General features: G+C 34.8%; 1 long non-coding RNA gene across 2 annotated transcripts; it reads right to left on the reverse strand.

Annotated features, from left to right (window-relative positions):
- Positions 1-12,901: 12,901 nt before the first annotated feature.
- LOC111194758 (uncharacterized) lies at positions 12,902-27,644 on the reverse strand. 2 transcript variants are annotated; one of them, XR_002651230.2, is made up of 3 exons: positions 27,174-27,644; positions 13,179-13,254; positions 12,902-13,039 (listed from the first exon to the last, which is right to left on the reverse strand). It is a non-coding gene; the product is annotated as an uncharacterized LOC111194758 (long non-coding RNA). The 2 variants fall into 2 exon arrangements; XR_007440690.1 differs by having other exon boundaries at positions 12,902-13,254.
- Between the last annotated feature and the right edge of the window lie 20 nt (positions 27,645-27,664).

The following is a 27,664-nucleotide window of genomic DNA, read 5'->3' on the forward strand; positions in this document are numbered from 1 at the left end:
AGCGGCCGCAAGCGGAAGGTTAACCTCCAGAGGCTTTCTGAATGACAGCAGTGTGCACACAAGAGCTCGTACCCAGGCACCACCAGCACATAAATACATAACCACATATGCAATTTCACACAGATGCACACAACATAGATTGCAAACTAATCAGGATTTGACTGTAGTGAAGTTCTCCATCTGCCTTTTAAATACGTTTAATTTCCTTGTTCTCTCTCCATCATGTAAGGTCTTGAACAAATAAAGCAAACAAATGTACACACACATAGATATATACTATGTTAGATATGTCCTGAAGCATGTATATAAACTACAGTACAGAAGATATTGGGCCAATCTTTTTTTTTTTTATGAAATCAATAAGCTATTAAGAAGCGTTGACTCTGCTTAGGTTGGAGTAACTTCAAGTTTCTACTGTCTTGGGAAGAAGGCTTTCTATTAGATTTTGGAGCGTTGCTGTGAGGATTTGATTGCATTCACTGAAAAGAGCATTAGGGACATCATCATGTTGGATGATGATCATTGCCCATCTCATCCATCCCCAAGTCTCCAACTCATTGTGAAAATACTGGATGGAGTGCACAGTGGACATTCCAGAGGATACTGTATTCTACCGCTGCTCCACAGCACAATATTGGGAGGATATATTTATATTTACGACATTTAGTGAAGACTTGTATCCAAAGTGACTTACAAGCTTTTTCCTATTACAGATGTGGACCAATTAAGTGTTAGGAGTCTTGCCAAAGGACTCTCATTGGTGTAGCACAGCATTCAGCCATCCAGATTGGGAATTGAACCCCAGTCTCCCACATGATTTGGTAGCTCTAGCAGGTGTCATCCACTCCACCACATCAACCACAATATATAAATTCTGTCCAATGTAAAACTCGAAAAATCCCAATGTTTTGGCATTATCAATTTTCTAGCCACTCTGTACAGAGTATAAATAATTCTGTATCAGTGAACCAATAGAAATGCTTTTAAATTATTCACCAAATTATTTCACTTTTAATAAATGTTCTAAATTAACTATTTACCTTCTCGTGTAAATTCATCATTTTGAAGATTCATGTTTTTCATTGGACAGTGATAATATTCTCCTTTAGACTAAACTCAGCATTAGGCATGATGCCAATAGGTTCATGTGTATCTGTTTCAGAAAGTCCTATTTTATTGGAAATACTCTACTCTATATTTCTACTCTATTTCGATACAGGTGTCCACAAACAAATGGGCAGTGTAGACAGATACTGTTAATTTCATAAAGAATATTGACATAATGTTAATCTGGCTGTTGATTTTTTACATTATGTGACAATTTCATGATAGACAGGCCAACAGTTTAACTTCTCTTGAACTTGTTCTAAAGTTGCTGTTTTGGAGAAACAATGTTTTTTTTGCACAGAGAACACTGGAGAAGACCGCGGGTCTGATGTCAGTGTGTTTTGTCAGTGTTTTGGCATTGAAGCAAATGCAGATGTAAGCTGAGAGCACGGTTTTCATTTAAAAGAGAACAAACTACTGCTGCCTGATGCAACTCTCAACCTACAACAGCTGTGCCAAGAGAATTTCTAGCCCTGTCCATATTTCAAAACAGCCCCACTGCTAGTCATTTATTACAACAAATGTCCATTGTGCTATTACATCTTTCAGAAGCAGCTGAAAATTCTGTGCAGGATGTGAATTTATTACACTTCTAGTCTAGCCTGCTCCCAGTGGACAGATATACTGGCTTATTTCCCCCTTTTAGTGTTTTTTAGTTTTTAAATTTACCATAATTTGTCCTGCAAAGTCAGTGTGTGTCTACATACGTATATTTATGACAGTGGGATATATTTAATAACACTGGAGGACAGTGGTCCAGTTATTAAAACCCTCTTAGGGCACACATGAAAGCAGGCCTAAAGAAAACAGCGGTTGGCTAGACCACTGAAAGAACCTGCTGAAAAATGTGTGGAGGTGCCTCAGATACCAGGGGCCAGAAATAATACTCCTCAGCCCAGCGAGAGCGAAAAAAGCAATGAAAAAAAGTCTTGTATTCATACATCACACTTCAGAGCCGCAGCGGCCACTGCGGGCTTCAGGACCCTGCACTCACGTCACTGTGAGGGGCTGCCAGTGTTGGACAGGAGACTGAACAGCAGTCAAAGCTTGGTGTAACTGAACACAGAGTCATAATAATAATAAGAGGCTATATTTATTTCTGCTCTTAATTCAGTCTGACACCAGGTTGTGCTGTAAGAGCTGCGTGGTTAGAACATCGCACCAGAACTGAACATGGGTCAGCTTTCTAGTGGGTCATGCAAAGGCCATTTTTATTTCCCTGTCTACTGATATCAGTGTTTTACTGTCAGTTACATATGATCATACTTCTGACAGTGAAGTTAAAATCATGTGATAAATGCTGTATTTTTAGAAATGTCAGTTAATTTTTGTGCATACATTTATAATTTTATAGCAATGCCCATTAACATCTGAATCTTATTAGCATTGACAGATAATTGTTTAAAACTTGTATCAAAGACAGCCACACGATTAGATTCAATTATTTTTTTTCACTGGCACGCAAAACCTTGTTTTTGACATAATTTAATCTGGCAGTGATGAATAGACCAATAGAGACGCTCCAAAATGAATTGGAATAAAGTCTTTCACAGAAAGCATTTCAATGATTTCAAGGTTCAAAAGTATATATTTTTTCATATATTGTTTAACGTATGTGTGACACATATAGTCTATGGTTCAATATGTTGATAGATGGTTAAAAGATGTCTCATACAGTACCAGTCAAAAGTTTGGAAGTTTTATTTTATTTCATATTTATTTTATTTTCTACTTTGTGTCTCTCCCTCATGAAGACACTGAGATTAAAATACCAAGAGTGTGCAGATCTGTCCTCAAACATAAATGTGCTACTTAGAAGAAACTAAACTATAAAATAAATTCTGTTTTTTAACACTTATTGTTTATAAAATATTTATGCACGTGTTCCTCAATACGTTCGATATAGTCTTCAACATGTACATGGTAAAAAAAGAAAGAAGGAAAACTCATTGAATGAAAGGAGGTGTGTCCAAAATTTTGACTTATACTATATATTTATAAATAGTCAATTACATATAGCCAAATAATAATCATTATTTCAGCATTAGCATATTTTCTTTTTAAGATGTGTTGCATATCTGATCAATTACATTGCCATGTTTGTATTTTTTAAGGAACACATTTAGTTGTTTATTTCTTTGTTTTCTGATCAGGTTGGAGGTTTACTATACCTTCTAAAACTTTATAAAACTTATACTTAACTTAAATGTATATATATATACATATATGTATATATATGTATATATATATATATATATACATATATATATATAAATTGTTTTATAAATCAAAATTTTATACTACATAACAAACACACTGGTGGTCTAGTTAAAGATTGGCTATAGTTGGTTTTCTTTAGAAGATTTGACATGAAAAACAAGGGGAAAAAATGTTTAAACACACTTGGGCACCTGCACTCTCCCAGACCACAAATGGACACGCGAATGTTCTCGCTGATGGCCTTGAAGGCTAATCACCGAAATTAGCCTGAGTGCACAGAAAACGCCAGCGAATGTGAATCACCTCCGGAATGGCAAAACTCCTTCAGTATTCCCAGCGCACACATCCACACGCAGGCCGTCTGCTGGGGTGCCAACTCAAACAGGTTGCCGGCAGCATGCCTGTTTACCCACCCCATTAACAGAGCCCTCAGCAGGAGCGTGACTGTTTTGCAATTAGGCTCTGGCTGTGGCACCTACGCTCCCACAAGAGCCACACATCCCTGCCTAGGTACCAGCTCTTTCTTTCCCAGCCCTCCCTCCCTCTCTCCTTCTCTCCCTCTCTCTGCCAGCTCCCCTCATGCCCCCATTCATCTCTCCTAACCACGGCCTGAGGGGCCTGCTGGCCAGCACTTGTTTTCCCTCCTGTTTCTTTACTTTCCTTTTCACTAAAGCTTCAAACCGTGTATCGTGAGGCACGTCAGTGGAGGGGGCTGTAATTTGGATGAGCGCAGGGGAAACTGAGAGAGTAGAGGCATGTTAAACGAAGGCAGGGTTGTGAACACATTGTTTTGGAGTGTTTGAGTAAGACCAGAGTGAGTCAGGCCAGGATTGTCTTACAATTACTATTCTTATGTGAAACACGATACTGTGACGCAAACTGATGGCTAAGACTAATTGTAAGATGCTAAAGAGATATTGGATACAGCTGAGCAGGATTGACGTAATGAATAGTTCTAACTGTACAGGGCTGAATACATGACATGATGCAGGTCTGTAGAAGTTTTCTACATTTGTAGGCCTTTATCATCTGATATATGGCCATATATGAGTCAGTATCAATATAAAATGCCTTTTGTGTGTGCAGCAATGATTAACTGTCATAAAAAACATTTTGTAACAATACATTTTTTACAAGTTACAAGATTTACTCTAAATGAACGCATCTCCACAAATGTAGAGGAATGTCAGTCTTCACTTTAACACTTTTTTGTAGTTTGGAAGATGGTGTTCATTAATTTAGGCATTTCAGTTATTTATTTAAAAAATAATTACATACAAGTCAAGATATATATTCATGTCAGATAACTCCTTGTCCACCCTGTCATCCTGGGAAAATCCAAGAAAACCCAAACTCAAAAATTAACATCAGTGACATCAAACCCATAATACAGTTTTATTTTTAAGGGACTGAAGATGCTTAAGCTGAGGTAAAACTTTAACCGCCCAAGATAAAATACTAAGGTAATTCAAATAAATGTAGAAAATCAAAATGCATCTTTGAAACAGAAAAGGTCACCATGAACAATTTGTTTCAACTAAATGTCAATTTTCACAAAAATCGTCTATTCTGTTGTGCAAAAAAATAAAAATTAAAAATGTTTCAGCTGGGAAAATATCATTTCTATGTAGGCTTATGAAAAAAACAATAGTCAAAGTTGAGATGCCAAAAGGCACACTATTCTGATCCTAATAGCCTCAGTGTATACAAACAGCATAAAAGTAAATATGTGTACATATAAATTGATATTAAAGTGTCACATACTGAAAATATATTAAGTATGAATCATACTTAAATTTCTGTTCAGTAGGTAAGTACACATAACTATAAGTAAATATAAATCCACAAAGGTTTGTGGACAAAGCTTTTAATGAATGCATTAAGCTGCTTTAAGTTACCCTAATTCTGACACTGATGTTCAAATATACACATACAGTACATGCTCTGGAATGATGGTGCATCCTTTAGGGTAAGTTGGGCAGTTGGGTATGAGGTGAGGTGACCTTACTGGTGTTCTTGTTGCTGAATGTAATTAAATCCTAACAGGAATGCTCAAAAATCTAGTAGAAAATCGTCTGTGGATAGTAGAGACAGTTACCCCAACAAAAGCAGGATCAAGTCTTTTTAAATATTCTTGATTTCAGAAGCAACAGTGTATAAGCAGATGCTCCAGTACTTTTGTATGTGTAGTGTATGTGCTCTGATTGTGCATTTGTTTTACTTTTTGACAAAATTTGTAATCTCGATCTCTCAGTTGTTCTTTACATTGTGTCTAGTTGGATAAATAGAAACACTCCAAAATAAGTTGGGCTAAAATCTTTTAAAATTGACTTCCTCTGAGAGTTTTTTCTTCTTCAGCAAAAGTGGTGATTTTGAAAGACACGTTTTTTTGTGAAATGACAATTTGTGACAACATATTCATATAATGTTGCACAAATCAAATTTCTATATTTTACAGTTACCAATAATCTTAAGTCTTTTTGGCATTATATGATACATGTACTGTATGTTAAACACAAAACATGTATGACATACTGTATATTAAAATAGGAGGTAAAACTTCAACATAAGAGCAATAAATAACAGTACTTACACCAGCAATAAACATTATTAAATTGTTAAGTAATTTATCAACTAATCATTAATTGATACTAGGTAACACAATATCAATCATTGCTATTTTTTTATGCTTAAGAATTTTGTTAATAATGATAAATGTGGACATTAGTTAAAACATTTGTAATTATTAATAATGTCTTAACTAGTTTTAATTAATAATTAGTGGAGACATTCTGTGGTAAGTACTGTTAATTAATGAACCCATATTGTACAGTGTTGCCATATATTAGATTTCAGCATTCAACTGAACACCTCTCCAGACCCCTTTAATAGCTACATCTCTCCACAATCAATCAGTAATATGGGTGAAACAGACACAAACACAGGTTGTTGGTTAGTACCATTACTGTATAGCTGTGTGTGTGTGTGTGTGTGTGTGTGTGTGTGTGTGTGTGTGTGTGTGTTAATATGGCCTATGCGAGACCAGCTGCTCTGCCAGACTTACCCCTGTGTGTCAGCGTGTGTGTGAGTCAGTGTTTACAGGCTGAAGCCAGCAGCGGTGGGCTTATTGCTGTGCATGTGTTCTAGGTGGGCTTGGAGGGAGGCAGAACAATACGAATCAAGACCAATTACATTTCCAGTGAAAGGGGCTTTTTCCAAATTTGCCTCAAATCAAAGGCTGTGTCAATGGACAACATAGACCCTGCTTTGATGAGTTACAGAGCACACTGCCCACAACCACTTTTATTTATTTATTCTTTTTTCTAACAAAGTTGTATTTTTCATGAGAGTAAAGCCATGTAAGCCTGGAGGAGGAATCGACCGTGTGCCTCAGAACTGAGTTAGATAAGCACAGTGTGCAATGTGTAGCTTATGTTCAGCAACAAATTTTAAAAATTACGATTTTAACAGCTAGTGTCAATTAATAATTTCGTATGTGTTTAGACTATATAGTTTATTTAATTTTGTATATAATGCACATAAAGCTCTGAAAAAAAATAGGAGAGCACTTCAGTTTCTGAATCAGTTTCTCTGATTTTGCTATTTATAGATATATGTTTGAGTAAAATAAATATTATTGTTGTATTTTACAAACTACGGACAACATTTCTCCTAAATTCCAAATAAAAATATTGTCATTTAGAGCATTTATTTGCACAATAAAAAAGATGCACAGCTTTCAGATCTCAATTAATGCAAAGAAAAAGTTATTATTCATAAAGTTTCAGAAATCAATATTAGCTGGTTTTAATCAGAGTATTCATGCATCTTTATGCAACTCAATTACTGCATGAATGATAATATTTCAACTGACAACAAGTTATTTAACCCTAACTGATGCAGTGAGCAGCTTCTCATTTGTTCAACAAACACATACACAGAAACATTCTGTAGTTGTAAAAAAAACGTTAATCTGTTTCAGAAAGGACAAATTATTGACATGCATCAAGCAGCGAACACAACTAAGAATATTGCTGAAACTACTAAAATCAGGTTAAGAACTTAATAATGTATTATTATTATTAAAAAGTGGAAAGACAATGGGAAAATATCATCTCAGACGGAGGAATATGGTCAGAAAAAACTCTTGAATGATCGTGAACACCGATCACTTAAACGTTCATTGACATCAAATCATTCAACAACACTAGAATTTAGAAATATGTTTAATAGTGAAAGTAAGAGCAATTCCAATGCATACACAATGCAAAGGGAACTCAAAGGATTGGGACTAAACAGCTAGGTAGCCTTTTAAGTGAAGATAACCGGCAAAAACAGCTTCACTCTGCTAGGGAGCATAAAGATTGGACTTTGGAGCAATAAAAGAAGAAGATCATGTGGTCTGATGAGTCCATATTTACCCTGTTCCAGAATGATGATGCTTAAGAGAAGAAAGGAGGCAGCTGAAGTGATGCTTCCATCATGCCTAGTGCCTACCATTTTCTGTATTAAGTTATTTTTATCAAGCACCTTAATGAACAAAGAAATAGAAAATAGAAAAAAAAATAGTTTTTAAGGTAAAAAGGTTGTCCAAATAAAAAAAAATAGAGGGAGAAATGTTTGATATTTGGTAATTATTTATAATAAAATTATTATTGCATTTACTGTATGTCTCTGTTTTGGTTTAACCAAGTCATTAGCTTTCCTTATAGTGGCCCATTTTTTTTATTATGTAAATCAGTACATTATGGTGTGAAATCATGTGAGCTGCTTATGAAATTAGACACATCTGCTACTTTTTTAGAAAAAAGGTTTTTCTTTTGTTTTTATTGTATTTATCTATTTTTTCTGCATTTAGTTACAGTAAACACTCATTTTGCTGAGACAAATCGTTGTAAATAATGTGTTTAGGTGCACTATATATATATATAGTATTTTTTTGTCCATTATCAATGTTATTCACTTTATCTATATCAGTTTACCAGCCACTGTTTCTAGCCGCTTAGACTGCTATATTATGGTTAATCCTAGCTGTGTAAAGCTGTTAACCCCAAGTGTAAAGGCCTATTTGGTAGCTTACACAATAGACAGACACACTCCTCCTAACAAATGTGACAGTGTAAATAGACCACAACAACTGCAAATCCATTTCATATTTCACATATCAAATTTCTGCCTTTCACATTTCCACAATGCTAACATCTGAGTAAAATTTGCACAACTTACAGACACAGCAGCCAGCGTTGACAGTGTTTTAGCAGATTTGCCTTTAAGAACTTTGTTAAGTTGCATAACAATATCTTATTAAAGCTTAATATCTATAGGTATTACAAAATATTGATGTAATAAAGTATCACAGTGTTTTGTTTTGCAATACTGTATCGATTTTCAAAAACACAGTATCAACTGTAAACATGTAAATGTTGACAGTCTACATTTGGTTTTGTCATGAAACCCTGACAACTAGATAGCAGTGTTTTACACTGTGAAATCTATATGTTCCCTGAGGAACTTTTAAGGATTATCCTATTTGAAACTGTGGAGGAACCCTTAAAGGTGCTTTAAGGAACCTTCAAGAAAGTTCAAGGTGCTACAGAAACCTTAATACACACTGAAGCTTCCTCAAAACACCTTAAGGGGTTATTCCACAGTTTCAAATAAAAAAAACGCAAAAAAAAAAAATCCTAAAGAATCCACTGTTCTGTTTGCATAAAGAAAAATAAACTTTTCTTTTATTCAGATTTTATAAATATAATTTGTGTTTTACAGTATGAGAGTTTTCCTTATATTTTACTCACAATATTGCGGTATATTGAAATATAGTATATATATATCATAACCCCTGTATTGTAATATGTATTGAATTGCCAAGTTCCTGCTAATATGCAGCCCTATTAATATATTAAAGTATCTTGTTCAAACTCATGTTTTTTTTTCTTCAAATTTGAACAGCGTCAGTTATGTCCTACTCTCCTCTATGAATTACACCAGAAGGTGGCCTATGCTTCTGAGTGGAGAGTGTTTTTTCACACTCACTGACACTGTAACTGTGTGACACAGTGAATCTAAACCGTTCTGAACCTGTTTCTGAGTTACAGCGAGAGAGTGCAGATTGAAATGCAGGCCCATTCATATTTTACACATTCTGTTTCTATTAGAATCAATTTTAAGATTCATTTTAAACTATTAATCAACAAAATCACACAGTGGTCGCACAGTTTTGATGCTTCTACAGCTCTTGAAAAAATTAAGAGATCAGTTTTTTTCTGATTTCTATGTATAGGTATATGTTTGAGTAAAATAAACCTTTTTGTTTTTTCCTATAAGCTACGAACAAAATTTCTCCCAAATTCCAAATAAAAATTAAAAATAATATCATTTAGAGCATTTATTTGCAGAAAATAAGAAATGGCTGAAATAACAAAAAAGATGCAGAGCTTTCAGATCTGTTCATATTCATAAAGTTTCAGTTAAGAAATCAATATTTAGTGGAACAACCCTGGTTTTTAATCACGGTTTTTCATGCATCTTGGCGTGTTCTCCTCCACCAGTCTTACACACTGCTTTTGGATAACTTTATGCCTTTACTCCTGGTGCAAAAATTCAAGCAGTTTAGCTTGGTTTGATGGCTTGTTATCATCCATCTTCGTCTTGATTATATTCCAGAGGTTTTCAATTAGGTAAAATCAAAGAAACTCATCATTTTTAAGTGGTCTAATTTTTTTCCAGAGCTGTATGTATATGTGGGCAATATGCCTATATATTTTTGGATTGTGATACAATATATGTTTATAATCATATCGAGGACATTGTTAATGCTGACAGAACACTGACCCAGTCCAGTTTACTTGGAATAATGATAGAAAATCTTGAATTAAAATCACATTACTCAGAATGGACAGTGTTTAAAATGTAGTTCTTTAAGGATCTTTTGCTACTGATGCATTTTGTCTGCGATCATGCATATCAAAATAAATATTGTGTATTGTGAAAATGGTTTTAAACATTGTAATATAATATTTTTACTATATGGCCCAGGCCTACTTCTACAGTATGAGTACTTTTAGTAATTGGTTTTTATTCAATGTTTTCCTATAAAAAACAACAAAATGCATATCCTAAATTCAGAGATCACAGTAAAATGTGTATGGTTGTGAAGGTGAGCATGGTGAAATGGTTAATGTAGTGTAATTTGCATGCCCACTGCCTTCCTCATACACACACACGTAGCAGATGCAGCTGATTAAATCCCATATTAAGTCGACCATTCCAACAGAACAAGCTACAGCTTTTAAAATCACCATTTCAGTCTAATACATGGCTCATTACCAAATGACTATCCATCACTTGTGTCAGGTTGCAGACGTGCAGCAGAGGCTCCATCAGCAGTGGCACGGTTCTCTCAGACTCTGCACCATCAGGCTTCCCTCACGGCCGCCCGCCCGCCATCCATGCCAGCATACAGTGTTTACCTCAGCTGTACTCAGCGGCGGAATAGCCTCAGACCAAAAGCAGCTCGGCTACAATTGATCCAAGCTGCAGAGATTTGTGCTGTATCTCACTGGAAGGCTGTTCTTTCTCTGTTTGGATCATCATGATTGAAATTCATTTTGTGGAGCAGATTGGAGAAGCCATACTGGAGGGGGTACTGATGCATTTCAGACTCAATCAGTGTCTAGTATTGTACTGACCATCATTTTTTATTTTTTCTGATGAAGATTTTTTATTCTAGCCTGAAGATTACTTGCTAACCATATTTCCCTATGATAATAGGCATACAAACATATTTATCGTTATTTTTTCTATGGTTTGAGCAGATATTATACGCAATACTTTTAAAATCAGATTTTGTAAAGAGAAAAAGCCAGAATTTAGGCCAAAAAAGAAACATTTCAGTTGTTTTGATATTTTTATGTTCTTTAAATAATACAAAAGATAATGATTCAAAATTACTAACAATGATTCTATAACATTGACAATAGATCCCATTCAAAGTTATAATTGAAACCTTATTTGTGACTAATACGTTTTCTCTAAACACAGATTTAAAGATGGGTTTTTCCTTAGAACCTGAAGATTCAGCTCACTATTCGTGTTTCTTGACAATAATATATATATAAAAACATTTTCACATCCGCTGCAAAGAATATCTCAATGATATTTGAAATCCTCTTAAATCTGGCTTAAAAAGCTGATGTGAGTCAGTTTTAGGACTTAGAAAAAATATTATAAAATTGTTAAACTTATTTTAAACTTATTTTTACTTGTTTTAGTCCATTTCATCAATGGAATAAGAGCATTGTCTTATATAGAATCACCCAAAAAAGAACTAAATAAAGTAGAAATATGTGAGTTGATGTTATAATACTAATCTTACTGAGAAATAGTAGATATTTAGATTACATTAGAAATTTAGTCTAAAACATTTCGCTTGTGGTGATGTTTATTACATCTAGTCATGATTTCTCAGAGCAGCTCTGCCATGTTTCTCCTAATCACCAATTGAACTTGACTTTAATCTATGAAACAGCCCTGACTCATTCTCTCTCTCTCTCTCTCTCTCTCTCTCTCTCTCTCTCTTTGTTATAATCCATTTTTTTTCTAGCTGACAAACATCTCTAAAGTTGGCTCAGTAGATGTTTGGTGTAAAGTAGAGAAGATTTGTTCTTCTAGCCTAAAGATTCTGGTCACTAACCATAATCCTACAGGACAATATGCACATAAACATCTTAACAGCTTTTTTTTTTAATTCTATGGGTCACTTTTACCCAACAAGACCCAGAGCATAAATATAAACTTTTCACCACATATGAAAAAAAGAATGACTCCCAGAAAGTAAACAGTGCTCAGGGGCCTTTAATTTGAGTTTAATCTCAGACCTTTTGCCTGAATTAAGGAGTTTGAGGAGCTACTGCGGTGTGCTCTGATTACTTAATAATATGGTGATAAACACAGCTATCCATCAAGCCCCATGACAAACCTTACAATTCAGGAGAATTGGCCCAAAATGAGAGCTGCTGGCTCTTTCATTGTGTCAGTGCGTTAGTTACAGAGCGGGGCGTCAGGCAGCGTTCGCGGGTCGCTGATGAGCTCCTCCACTTACTCTTCAAACGAGGAAGGAACAAACACGGGATGGATTGCTGAAGGTCTGCACGTATTTATTTAGCAAATCTAACTAAGGCTCTCATTCAACACTTATGCAATAACAACTGTCTAAAGCAGGCAGGACATTGCGTTTTAATCACAGGCGTGCAGTAGGCCGCTGCGGCTTACTTGTTTTAGTCGCTGAAGTTCTGCGTATTACTCAAGAGATTGGTTTGAAGGGCTTGAGAATATGGATTGCTGTGAGAGAGGATGGAAGTAAAGGGTAATGGAAGAGAAGACCTTGTGATTAGTGATTAGACAACAGTCGAGCCAATGAGGGAAAAATTCTGGAACTTTTATTAGGACAATGACAGAATCTCAACAGATTATTTTTCCATGAAAAAAAATACAAGATTACATAGCATTACACTATATTATCATTTGGTAAAACAACAGAACAACATTTGTACTTTTAATATGAGCATGTTCATTTTCATGTAAAATTGTGTACAAGCAATAATAAGTCAATTCAATATCCTCTCTCTCTCTCTCTCTCTCTCTTCTCTCTCTCTCCCACTCGCTTGCTCGCTTTTAGCAGGTCATAGCTCTTTTCCTTCCTTGCGTGACTCTGAAATATAAACACACTTGGGGGTATGACTCATCACTATTTGTCCAATCAATCACAAGATATAAACACATGTAAAGGTCGAGGGTCAGCGCTCCAAAGAATGACCTGATGCTGTTACTTAGTGCAGTTCCTCACATACCTGTACTTTCTTCATTTTTACCCCAACATCAGCTTAATATGGGGTAGAGTGGTCTCATCCAGTCCTCACCATCAATCTACGGAAACAGCAAAAAAAGAAAGAATCATTTTAATGTTAATTGAATGATATAACTATTGGAATAAATGGAACATTTAAAACAAATTGAGCAAATACATTTGTTCATTTAAGCTTTTTATTTGTAATAAAAAGCTGAGAACCTGAAAACATTTTTAAATGTCTACGTTCAGATTGACAGCTACATCAGAGTTTAACAGTAAAATCAGATAATCAGATTATGACAAGTACACAATGAATTATTTGAGTTTTTTGCAATGTTGCAGTGACCTAGCAATGTTTTGTAATGGCCACTAAAGTCTTTCTAGTAATGGTCTGAATCCTGGAATTCCTGGACAGAAAAAAGTAATTTCATCTTTAAAACCCATTTTTCATAAAAATTGTGACATTCTCCCTTGATTTTTTAGTTCATTTTGGAATTTAGTTTCAAATCAATTCAGTGTATGTGTTAATTTATTATTTCTAAATATACATAGTGCTTTTTACAACAAAAGTTGTCACAAAGCAGCTTTACAGAGAAAATGGGTCCACGTCTCTTATGAGCAGCACCACAATGATGCCAATAGCTCACTTTATGAAGACAGTGGGGTCCATCATTATAAGAGCAGAGTGGAGAACAAATGTGGGCTTTGAAAACACATAATTAATACACCTTTTATTAGGACTTTTCTCAAGAATAGATTAATTAATACACCTTTAATTAGGACTTTTCTCAAGAATAGATTAATTAATGCACCTTTAATTAGGACTTTCTCAAGAATAGATTAATTAATACACCTTTTATTAGGACTTTTCTCCAAAAAAAAAAAAAGAAAAATCTTAGATATTGATGACTGAGTCCCATTGTCCCTCGCAGGCCTCCAAGTTTGGCTCAGGCCCGACTACATAACATAAATTAATTTCACCTTTTTCTATAGAGTGGCAAGTTGATCTACATCTAATGAAAATCGTGTTTACGAGAGCATGCCAAGTTACCATTTCTGGCTATTGGCATTTATTTCACAGTGTAGAAGGAATTTCGTGTGTTGGAAGAGGTGTTGGTGGTGGTGGTTGTAGTGGTTGGTGGAAAAGGGGAGGGGAAGCGCTTCCCGAGTGGAGCAGATCTGAAGAGGGGCCAAACATAATCCAGCATCAATCCTGGCCCTGTCACACAGCACTCTCCTGGCTTTTCCAGCACCATTGTTATAGAGCAGGCCAACGGAAAGAGGCCTGGAGCAGGTGGAAATAAAAAGCCCTTTGACGGGTTCAGGCTAAGATTCCCCGTGTGCTCCTTGTGACATTTACACAAACCCCAGGGAGCAGGTCCAGGCTGTCGACACGTCTGGAGACACACCTGTAAGTGCGTATGTGAGTGCGTCTGTGTGTGTGTGTTTGTGTGTGTGTGTGTGCTTATGTGTGTGTGTGCTTATGTGTGTGTGTGTCTATGTTCTGCACACACAGGAGACATAGACAGACAAACACTTACAAACTGTCTCAGGCTGGCCTCTGAACCTGGGAGCCATTCAGCTGACTGAACCCAAAGCTCCTCATCTCCAGGTCTTGTACATATAACATAATCTCTTCTGGTTGCTCTATAAAACGGACAACTCGACGATGTACAGACACTGTCAGTGTGAAGAGTCAAAGAAGGTTCATTTGTGAGCTAGTTCAGCTATGTTCAGAACCATGAACACAAGGCCTGTGAGCAAACTGAAGCTAATGAGAAGTCTGTGAAGATGTTCACCACAAAACAGTAAGAACACGTACCTCTAACGTAACCCTTGTGTAGTCTTAACATTCTATATATGCTGCTTGTCCTAAGAGTCAAAAATGATGACCTGAAGACAAACTAAGCATTTATGGAAGTATTAACAAAGGTGCTGTTTCACTTATTCTAACATTGGGGTCTCTCTAGGAAAAGTCATTACATTTCAAGCTGAAAAATCGAATTCACGTTTTTTTCTTCTATTAAACATAGTGTCAGGTCACTTTTTCAAGGAAACCCTATTTTTTTTTTTCAATAATATTGTACAATAGGTTGTATGTGTCCAACACACATCCTAATATTTACGCAGGTAAAAAAAAAAAGTTTTTTGCAAAAAGGCTGTTGTGGGGTCAAATGTTCATCCCAGTATTAATTTCTAAGTGCAAAATAGTTAGATAAATATCTAAGTGAACTCAAATGTACACTATACATTCAAATGTGAGTGGACACCCGTTCTAAAAAATGTAGGCTATTCAGCTAATTCAAACTGACTTGTCCCTATAAAGAAGAACTGGCAACAGAATAGAATAGGGAGTTGGGAATAATAAAGTGGGGTGATGATCATCCCACATCTTCACCAGACTAATGCTCTGGTCGCAGAATGCAATCAAACCCTCACAGCAAATCTTCAAACCTCTTAAGGGTCTTTGGAGTCTTCAGATCAATAGTTTTTGGCTGTTTTACACTTTCAGCAGAAGCTCAAAGGATGTGAATGTTGTGACTGTAGCACATAGACCTCATCAACTGCTACTGATAGCACCATTACCCTTCTCAATCGCCATCTTACTGTTTACATTACTGATTAATTGACCATTGCATTTATCTCTTAATTAAAAGTGTTGTGTAACGTTATACAAAGTAACACAATTCAGCACTTTAACGTTTTTTTCTATAACAAAGTAATGTAACACATTACAAATATTAATTGTGTAGTCACATTAAAGCTAATAAACTAACTTATTAAAAGCTAAATTGACTTTCAATAATTAGATTAATTTCACAATGTTCCTTGCACATAATATCCATAGCATTTCTATTTTTTTTTTTTTTTTTTTTTCAAAAATTGTTGGGTTAATTTTTTTTTTTAAATAACACATTACAAACATTAAATATTTTAAATATTAATCACATTACAATTAATAAATTAATCCAAAAAATACTTACGTTTTTCAATAAAAAAAACACGATACAAATCATTTTCTAAGCTGCCTTCTGCGTAATTTATGCATCCACTAACACCTTGATACAGCTGGTCATGTGATAGTAAAGGCTGGGAAACATGAACGCAGTTTGATTACAATGGAAGAGGACTGTTCGTTTCCACAAAAAGATATATTTCCATTATTTCCATTTTTCAATAAAATTGGCATTAAATGTAAGTTATGTGCACTTTAAAACTACACTTCAATAGTTGTAAACATCACAAGCAGTTTTCAAACCATTAAAACAAACCCTGGAATATAAGGACCCATGTATCGAAGCAGAGAATGGCCCAGTATCACCAGTATTAAACAAGCTAAACTGGACTTTCACTTTGAGCCAGGAATGAAGGTAATGTGTTTTTTTACTGGACTTATACATATAGTCATTAACATATAGACATTTCAGAGGAAATAGTAATATTAAGTGTGGTTAAATTTATTTGATAAATGTTTGATATACTTCTGCTACATTTTGTTCCCAATTACAGTGAGAAAAAGGTCAATTTTCTTTGTACTTTAAACCTCTGCTTGTAGTGTTAATATTTTTTTTCTACATTGTACATGTGCTTTATTTTATTTCATAACAGTCAGCGCTAACATAAAAGCTGTATTTTTGGCTTGTGGGGATATGTACCACATCCAACCAGCATATCACCTGAAAATCTCTGAGCAGTCCTGCCATTTCTTTTTGTAATCACCAATTGAATCTGACTTGAATCTAGAAACAGAGAGAGTAGAGCACTATGTCCTGGCTGGCTTTGCGTCACATGATGCCAGTTTGGTCTGATGCATCACTGGGACCCCCTCTAAGCAGGAAATGCTCCCAACCCCTTTTCCCACCCTGGCATTCTGCTGCAGAGAGAGCAGAGTTACATTACTATTCTGAAACGTTCCTCAGTTCCTGATCTCAGAGTACCACATGGCTATAGGTTTCCTTTTACAGAGAATAGGACAATATTATTGCCTTTGGTTTTAGTGCTGTGGAGTTAGTACTGTACAAACATCATGTTGTGGGCTGCAAAATATTATTTGTAAGATACAGGATACCACAAAAAATGACACCCCTTCTAGTCTGTATAGGAGATGCTGCCAGGAGCTATTCTATAGGCTTTTTGCACTGTCTAAAAATAGCCCATGAGAGCTGGAGAGGAAGACCTTTGAGGACTGAGAACAGGCATTGCTCAGTGGCATCTTCTATTGTTGTTAACTGTTTGGGAATTCTTAATTGCTTTTTCCGAATCGCCTCCCCACAGGAAAGTCCTCCTTCATAGAGAGGGAGAGAGGATGAGGCACTGGGTAATACAGATATATATGGAACACATGCAAAAAAAAAAGGTAGTTCCTGCTCTCATCAAGTCAGACTGGACTAAATTAGTTTAACCTGCACAATAGAAATGTGAGGCCTTTTTGTGTTTCTGGTAATGTGGCCTGATTAGACTGCATGTACAGTATATCTTTGGTGGTGTGTAGATATGTTTCATTAGTAAGACCAAATACTAATAAAATAATAGGTAGAATTATTTTTTAGTATTATTATGTTTTTCTTTATTTACTTAAAAAAAGTAAGTTGAGCTTCATGTGGAGCTCAGCTCACAGTGTCTAACTGCTCCCCCCACACAGTCACTCACAGTGGTCTTCTGCAGTGCGTGAGATAGAGAGAGAAATGTCAATTATACAGTGGTTTTTCGGGTATTCTCACCGAGGGTTAGATTGCAGTGAAACTCACTTCTTCTCATACATTTCAATTATCATTAGTGCATAAGCTTGACATGAGCCAGCAATGAGAATGTTGATGGAAGTGTGGGATGATGGGAAAATCATTGTTCACTTCTTTTTCATCCTTTTTACTCCCTGTACTTATAGATCAAAGACGAAAATCACAATTGCAACTACTGCAAGCACAGAACTAAGTGTAATAACTACTTGAAATGGTTTAGATTACTAAAAGAGGTCACAGATGTGAGCTTACAATGCATGACCATCAACTGGTTGAGATGCTTCCTACTATGATGCAGAGACAAATGCAATTGTCTATAGCATTTTAGAAAGAAAAATTTACTTTTTGACTGTGGATTTGAATATTCTAATGAATTGAAGATTTTGTACAAAGTAAAATAACAGGACTGAACTTTTAAAACAATGGCTATTTAAATAAGACTTAAAAGACATTGAAATTTTAGTAGACATGTCCTAAGCTGAAATAAGGGTTGTTCTTAATACAGCATGGGCACAAGATAATATATTACGACCACTTATTAATTTTTAGTGACCACAAAATAATGTATGTGGTATCAACATTTTATGGTCACTACAAACTTTAATAAACATATAAATATATTGCAAATATTTTATTTTCTAGCGTCAATATACTATTTTGTGGTCTCTAGAAACTTAAACTGTGGCCTCAATATATTTTGATGTGGCCTCAATGTATCATTTCGTGGCCTCAATATATTCTCTTGTGGTTTTGATTTTGTATTTTGTGGCCACAAAAAACTGAATTTGTGGCTGCTGTATATTATCATATGGTTTCAATGTATTCTTTTATGTCCACTAGAAACCTAAGTGACTTAAATATATTATTTTGTGGTCACTAAAATTTATGGTGGCCTAAAAATGTAAATATATTATTTGAACCTTGTCATACTGTTCATTTTCGTAATTTAGCAATCACAATAAAGGAATTTATCTATAAATTTGTATTATTCATACAACAAAAAGTGGGCAGAGGTGAATGACATAGAAACGTAAAAGCACTTCCAACCTTTATTCCTCTGACATTGAATGAGCCTCGCTCCCACCACAGCTTGACATTCAGCTCTACAGTCTGTCCGCACTACAGCTGAATGACTGACAGTCACAACAACTTATGATCCGAATTAAAACGCCTTATATATATATTTAAGATTATCTTACGAAGCGGTTTTTATATCATACAGGAATGACAGCATTAGTGCGTCATGCAGCCACAATCTAAATATTCGCGCGTGATCTTTTGCTTACATTTTATTTTAAACTCTTAAATAAATTATTGTAATTTACTCCTCTTAAAAATGTACTAATATTTTTACTAATACATACACTACCATAAATATAACTTACCTTTATTTCATATTATATTATATTATATTATATATCATGCGCAACGAACAGCTGTACAATAATTTGTGTATTTGCAATACAAGAATTTGGTCAGCTCCCATACCGTGTATGTATTTAGAATTGTGATTTATATTGGAAATTACTTTATAAGGATTCAAAATATCATGCACCAAAATGTAAATGCTCAGGTAAATAGGATCAATTTAATGAACTGAAACGCATTCAAATTTTATGAATAGAGGAAAATATTTAGTTAATTTCAGAATGAAAAACTAGAAACAGGGAATACTTTTAAAGCTAATTTAAAATATTTTATAATAATAATATTAGGATATTGTCCGAATGAAGAAAACTAATTTATAAATATTATTTTAATTAGAACACTACTGCCATACCAGGAAGGTGCCAATATGATCAAAAAGCACCTTAATTCTAGCCATGGATTTATTGTTTAACATCCAATAAAAACAATACTTTATACCTAAGTATGTGTATAGATATTTGTAGTATACTTCTGTTTTTGTGTGTTTAATATAGAAAAAGAGATCCACAGAAATCGGTTTAAATAATTATTGACTATGGTAACTGACCACAGACACAGTTTATCTTAATACATAAACGGTCAGTCCTTTGAATCTGATATTAATTCTTCACATTGTGTTAAAAACTATGGAAATAACGTGACATTAAATATCTTTGTATCGACTTTTGTTTAAAGTTAAGGGGTGATTTTTCTTCTACCAAAACGTTTATGCGAGGATTTTGCGTGTGACAGTGACCATGTGCATATTTTTTCCACAAAAACATTAACAACTTTAAATAAATAATATTCAAGTAAATAAATAATAAAATATATTTAAAATGAAAAGACGTCGATGTTATACCCCGGGTTTTATTTGCGTTGAATTCAAAGAGAGTAAATGTTAATTCAATGCACAGATGACGAAAATCTAAACATATCTAAACATTTTCTTCTAAAAAATATTTATTCTATATATATATTTTTTTTATTAGAGACATTAACAGAAATGCTCAAATGTAATCTGACGAAATATTTTTGTATATTTTAACATTAAAATATTTCATTGAAAGTTAAGAAGTTCATGACTGCCACTGAGTTCGGCTTGTTGGGGAATGTATTCCTGGGACGAAGGGACACGGGGTCATCTCTGCTCTTCACTCTGCCTGTATGGTTTAGCTAACAGTCCAATGATCAATTACCATGTCGCCCACTTAAGACCACCCTGAAGATCTCTTCAGTTCTACTACTATTTTTGTATCGTGCAGAAACGAAGAGATACAAGAGACCAATACTTGTACTTTTGAGAGATAAAAAACGACAGAATCTAATGATCAATTACAAATCTATATTTTTAAAAAATTTAATACAAATATTTTGCTTTATTTTTTACTACGTTGTGTTATATATTATTTACATACCCAATAGACTGGTATATCATCACTGTTAAGCTTGTAATCACCTAATATCCAAAACAGCAATATTACAGACTATATTGCTGTTTAATAGAAATAATTATAAAATATCTCCTTCCAATTAAATGTAGATTGTACATTCTACTGGTCCATTAATTATGAAATTTTGACACATTGTAAAGAAAAACAGCCAGATTCGAAAGTGAAAAAAGTCGGAAATTAAGATGTAGGTTTTTAGACAATGATGTTCGTATATTATTTTTAACAGTTAAACGAAAATGAATTACCTCCAGCAACACGAGGCTGTACAACACTAATGAAGCTTTGTGAATGGGATGCATTTTACCCAAAAAAGTGCTTTGAAAGTCCAATGGCAAGTTCTCGCCAAGTGAATTAAAAAGTGATCTGGGGTGATTGCGCGGATGGGTGGGAGCCCCAGCTGAGCTCAGTTCAGCCAGCGCGCGCAATCAGCCTCCTGCCTCTAATCCCGTCCCCTCTGCATTCACATAAACACCACTGCAAGGAAAATATACACGGCCACCTACAGAGAGAGTGAAAGTGATGAGGAGGTGGGCGCCCACTGCTGCTCTTACTGACGGAGACTGAGCGCAATGGCAGTTCAATGGCAGCGCAGTGGGGACACGACATTACCGCTGAGACCGTGGCCTTTTGCGCTTTTTGCGGACAGTAGGAATGATTACCGGAACTATTTAGATTATTTAGAGATTTTGAGGGGGTGAAATCTGTAGATTAATTTAGTCTGCATAAGCTTTTCTGTTTAAATAAGATGGATTATCTTTAAAAAAATATATATTTTTTTTGCACCTTCGCACATTATTTAAAATAATGTAAGGAATTGTTATTGGTAAAACTCCAGATCGCTTTAGAAAAATAGAGTTAAAACTAATATTTCTCCTTTTGAAGAAATTACATGAAATATTATGACATAGTTTAAAGAACAAAGCTTGAAGCGCCACTGAGAATGTGTTCAATTAGACCAAACGATTTAACATTCACTTATTAAACCCAGATTTGGATAACTGCAAATAATATTACAATGCCATAAAGAAAGCTTTGGAGATGCTATTATTACAATTCAAAGTATTGAAGCATTTAATTAAAAGCTTTTGCATGTAGAATTTTACAGATGTCAGTTTTTGCAAGCTACCAAGTCAAGTCAAGTAGTTTTATTGTCAATACTGCATATGTACAGGACATACAGAGAATTGAAATTATGTTACTCTCCTTCCCAAAAATTATTTAATTTATTATCTAGTATAATATAATACTGCTGTGGTGCAATTTGTATTGCAAATACAAGCATTATGTAGTTTCATTTGTCTAACTTAAGTAAAATACACATACATATCTTCACTGCCTGACAAACATTTTTTGTTTATTTTGGTGTTTTGTTTGTCTGTTTCTCAGTTTTTGAACTTATGTGAATTTGGCAGCACTGTAAAACATTACAGCCACATTAAGTTATGTGAACTTATTTGTTCTTTTCAATTCCAATTGCCATGACAAGTTTAGTATATTGAACTCAAGTTCCTTCGTTTTACATAAAAATAACTTAAAATAACATATTGTCTTAACTTCCTGTGAGTTATTCAAATTTACCCAAGTTTATTCAACTTACGTTTTTAAGTTATTGGTTAAAAAAAATGAAAGTGTGAAGATTTGAAAATGCAGAGAGGTAGAGTGATAGGCAGCAAGTTAGAAAAGACTGGAGTACTTTTTACAACTTTAAAACCGTGGGCACATTGGGCTAAACACTTTTTTTTTGTCTGTTGCCCAAAGCTACCTTATTCTGGGCGTGCACTAATTATAATATATACGTTGATTGCCAGGCCAATATTTGCATATTGGGTGTGGTCTCTCCCTTACTTACCATCTTTGTGTTGTCTGTTGTACAAAGCTACCTGATCCTGGGCGTGCAGTAATATAATATATGTGTTGATTGCCAGGCCTCAGTGTTGTAGGCTGTAAGAGCACATTAACTTTGTTGTGTTTGTAGTGATCACAGTATGCTGGCTTTGAGCTACAGAGTTCACTCTTTACTGAGTTTACTCTTATTCTGCCCCAGCAATATACTGTCAGTATTGGCAGTTAAATAATAATGTTAAAAATGTTTCTAATACTTATGGTTAACTTAAAATAATAAGTTGTGTGAATATTACTGAAGTTTTACTAACTTGAAAGTGTGTGTTAAAATAAAGCTGAATTGTTAGTTTATTTGACTAAACAGAACATTTTAAAAAAAAGGACAAAAACTCAAGTTGAAACAATAAGTAATGAGTATTTGAACAACTTGTTTAACTTAACATCTTGAGTTCATACAAATGTTTTCATCAAGTTGAGTTAACTCAACTTTTTAAGGCAGCAGGGGAACTTATGTTGCTGAGTTTAACCAACTTAAAATGTTTTACAGTGAGTGTTCTTTTATGGTGGTTCAAATTTCATGAATGGATCAATAGATGGGCTCCAGTATGCCTTACAATAAAATCTTTTAATCTTTTTTTTTTTTTTGGAGATATGCATTGTTGAGTATAATAGTAAGAATGTGTTTGTTTAATGTTTACACATAGACATTTAGTGCACTTATTGTCACTAAGTATGTGAAAAAGGTGTAAGCATCTTCTAAATCAATATTTTCCATGTTTTGCAAACCTCAGCGACATATGAGCTTGACCACCACATTGAACAACACTGAACTTGTGGACCTGCACGCAGCAGACATCCAGTTGATTGATCAGTCTGTCACAGGACCTTTCAAACAACTCCACTGCACCCTTTTGGTGAACCTCTCGGCCTCTGAGTGCACAAGAGTGATCTCTCTTCTCTGAGACCATTTCATTTTTCAGAAACAATTCAAACTATGGCTACTTTCATAACAGCTACACCTTCCAGTGACACAAGTGGGCCTGCAACAACAGCTTTCCAGTAGCCAACTACTATCTACTTTAAATTCTACACATTCACAATTAAACATTCACTCTTTACTAGAGTACAAATATGTTTATTCTCTTGCTTTTGATTTTTTGCCAGCTTTCAGGCAGTGTATTTATGTTGTACAATGCTTGATTCCTACTTTAACTGCATGAAGAACATCTTCAGTACATACAACAATGCAAAATCCTTATCTTCAACAGCGTTGGGGATGTAGATGATGTTGATCTAGATTTTAAATGGTGTGTTATATGGTCTAAAAAATGTTGGGATTTAAATGAAAAAGTGACAGTTGTAGAAGTAAATGTAAAGGTCAGAGAGAAAAAAAGAAACAGAACTTTACTTGAATGTATAAATATGTCCGGATTATTTTATTGTACATTTTTTTCTTGGATATTTTATTAAAATAAAAAATAAAGTAGCTAAAGATTTAAAGCAACAAGGTAAACCTAAGTTATCCTTGTTAATAAACAAATAAATTAAGAGCTATAACAAGTACTGAAAATACTAACATGTAAAAGGGCAGAAATGAGTCAAACATGTATTTTAATCAAATATAGCTGACTAGAAATAGAAATAAAAGTATGTGAAAAACTAAATGCACAAATATGTCAACTTTGTACTTTAGAATATAAAACAGAATCCATATAGTCCTCACTCAGATTTGTTTTATTTAGAAATAAATAAGAGTGAGAGTTTGCACAGATTAAATTTTCTTGGAGCTATAAATGTTTTTTGTGATGTTACAAAATAACTACTTTTGGTTATAAAAACACATTTGTGATGTGTGAGTAAAAAGGACTTTTAAATTATCCCTTCACTTTTTTTTTACAGACATGGTTCTTTCTGAAATCAACTTCTTCTGTGCTATCCCCCAAGACCAATCTTAGCACTTTTTTTTCAGGACAAAAAACTTACCTCCACCTCCTTTTTTTCCAGGCTTAAAGTACAGATACATATTAACTTAAAAACATTCCCAGAAATGGGTAACCCTGTTTAGCTTTAAATAGACATTTTTTTAAATAATTTTAAAAAGGAACAGAAATCTGTTAAATGCTGAGCTGTTTTGCTCTTGTTGACCTGTCATTCTCAAGCTTCAGCATTTAATTTTTTTAAGTATAACATTGAACTCTTTCTGAAAAAATTAAACAGTATTGTTATTAAATTAAAAATACATTATTTAATGACAGTAGCAGTGTTTTCACTTGTTTGTAACAACTTAAAATGAATAAATAAAGAGCTGATATAATGTATTCAACATTTAAACAAAAAATGCTAAATGGACACACTGCAGAATATATTATAACATTTTCAGTTCTAACAATGAATTCATAATAATATTCAACTCTATTTCTAAACCCCTTACAGTGCTATAAAACAGTATTCTCAATTCACCCTAAAACAGGTCACAGTAAAACCATTTTTAAATTATTATTGTTAATTAATTTAAGGTAATAAGATATTTCATGCTTTTCACATAAGGCAGCATCATATCTAAGCACTCAGAACTAGAGTGCAGTAGTGTAAGACTATGGGTGTGCTGAGCTTCTGCATGCTGTCAGATATTTCCCAGATATTTTACAGGTATTTCACAGTAAGACGTCATGGAAAAAAGCCCACGCTTAAGAAACGTGGATATTTTTCAGATCCACCAAGCCAGTCATCTCCCTACAAAAAACGATTTGTCTACGTAGAATTAATACTAAATAGACTAAATGTTGTGTTCAGTTCTACTGTAACCTACAGGAGATCCAGGGTCAAGTAAACAACATCGGAAGATATGCTGATCTTCTGTCCATGGACATGAAATTTTAGTGGGCATGTCAAAGAAGGCCAGCGGGGTTAAAGGAGTGTGAAAGAGGGGCGCTGAACTGAGGGGAGTGAACTGGAGTGAGCTGAAGTGAGCTGAAGGCTGTCTTAATTAAACGCAGGGGACGGGAAGGCCTGGGTGGTCCAGTGCGCTCACAATCGGACACGAAGTTCTGCTAAAGCGCCGTTTAATCAGAAAACATTCTCTTACTCTATTTATCTCTTAGTTGCTTGAGTTTCCGACTCAGTCCCAGCAGCAGCATCATGTTTAAGTCTGACCTAAGCCTTCAGACAAGCTTTCAGACTATCTCCTTAACGACGGACGGTTGTGTATTTTCGTTTAGGCCTCCTGTGGCACGACGTCACTTAAGGTTTCTGCCAAACGGAGGAATAAAGTAGAAGGTGGATGTAAGCGTGGAGTTGACTCTCTGCTATATTATCAACCTATTTGGTGTAAAAAAAAAAAAAAAAGTGTAGTTTGATACAGCATAATGTCTCAACTTGGGCTATAATACCGAAAATGTGTGTGTTTGTACTTAAGATGCATATCTTCCACAGTATCATTGTGATCATCCAATTAAATGTTGTCTCATTTCCCAAAAGCGGAATATTGTAAGGATCATCTAAACTGGCAAAGGCAGATAATTTTCTTCTTTCATTGTCTTAACAATACCTAGTCTCCAGTTTAACATGGTCCAACAGTTCTCCAACAGTCCTCTGTTTGCCCTTCTATTTAAAACATTTCACATTTAGATTGCACTTAATTGCCCTGACAATACAGTTTACCATATATGGAACAGTTTGGCATAATATTTTAGTGCTAGGATAACAAGCTGAGTGTTTTTTTTTTTTTTTTTTTTGCTAATTTAGATATTATTTTGAGCTGAGACAATTTTGATAAGCCCAAACAAGATCATATATAGTCTCGAATTTAACATTTTGATTGCATGTCATTGTCCTGATAATATCTAGTCTGAAGTTTAATATTTTAGTATTTTAATGCATTAAAATCGCATTGTCTATCGTTTTGTTAGGAATCAGTAGTCTTAAATTTAAAAAGTGACAAGTTCACGTGTAGCCACGTGGTTTGATCGATTTGAGAAATTCAGACAAGCATGACATACAGACTCTAATATACAATCTTTCATATGGACCTTAACCATTATTTTTTTTATTTTATTATTGTCAACTGCAGGTACAAAATAAAATAAATTATGTGAAAAAATTTGAAGAGGTAAAGCTAATAGCTATACCAATACATGAAGTCTAGGGACTAGCTGCTTATCCTGAACTACGGGATGATGCCTTCTCCCTGGAACTCTACACCAGGGCAAGCTCCAAGCTTTTCGCCTTGTGCCTGGAAAGATATTTAGGCTACGATCACATACTAGAAAATACTAGAAGGTATATTTTTCTTAGTGTTTGGAGAACACATCATGAGTTTGTCAAACATGCTGATTAAATAATCCATCATTGTTATCATTTGTATTATTTTTTTATTATAAAGTATTTTATTCTCCGGTTTGACCTGAAATAATTAGCATTTTAACTTATCTCGAACAAACAGACGGCAAACTTTTACTTTACAGAGTGCTCACCCTTCTCAAACCAGACCTTCTAAAATATGAACATCTGTCTGAATCCAGGTGACAAGTGGAGCTCACGCGTCTTTAGACTCACCGATGAGTGATGGACGAGCGCGCAGTCGAGAAGCACGGAGCTCTATCGAGAGGTCGTCATCCGATCTTCACCTGAGCTGTAAGCTCCAGATCCCGGACTCCTCTCTCTCGTTCTCTCACTCGTTCTCGGCTTCTAAAAGCCGAATCCTCGCTGAAAAGCAGCATAGGATCCAGAAGAGCTCTGCATCCAAACGGACCCATTGTATCGGCACGGGTATTAGCAGCTCTTGTGGAGCTTTTGCTTGATTTTTTTATTTAAGGAAGGCCAGGGAAAATGTTTACATTTTGCAGTATAAACATCCTGCCCATGTTCCTGTCTGTCTTAAAAAGAAAACGGGACCATGCTCCCCACTGTGTGCAGTAATACAACTTTTTGTGGTTATTAAATCACATTTTTTAGTTTTTATTTGATGCAGAATGCGGATTTTAGAAAATCGAGAGCCCTTGATGACCAGTGCAGATAGCATGTAGCCCAAACAATAAATTACACAT

This window comes from Astyanax mexicanus, chromosome 9 (assembly GCF_023375975.1).
Source record: "Astyanax mexicanus isolate ESR-SI-001 chromosome 9, AstMex3_surface, whole genome shotgun sequence".
Lineage (NCBI taxonomy): Eukaryota > Metazoa > Chordata > Actinopteri > Characiformes > Acestrorhamphidae > Astyanax > Astyanax mexicanus.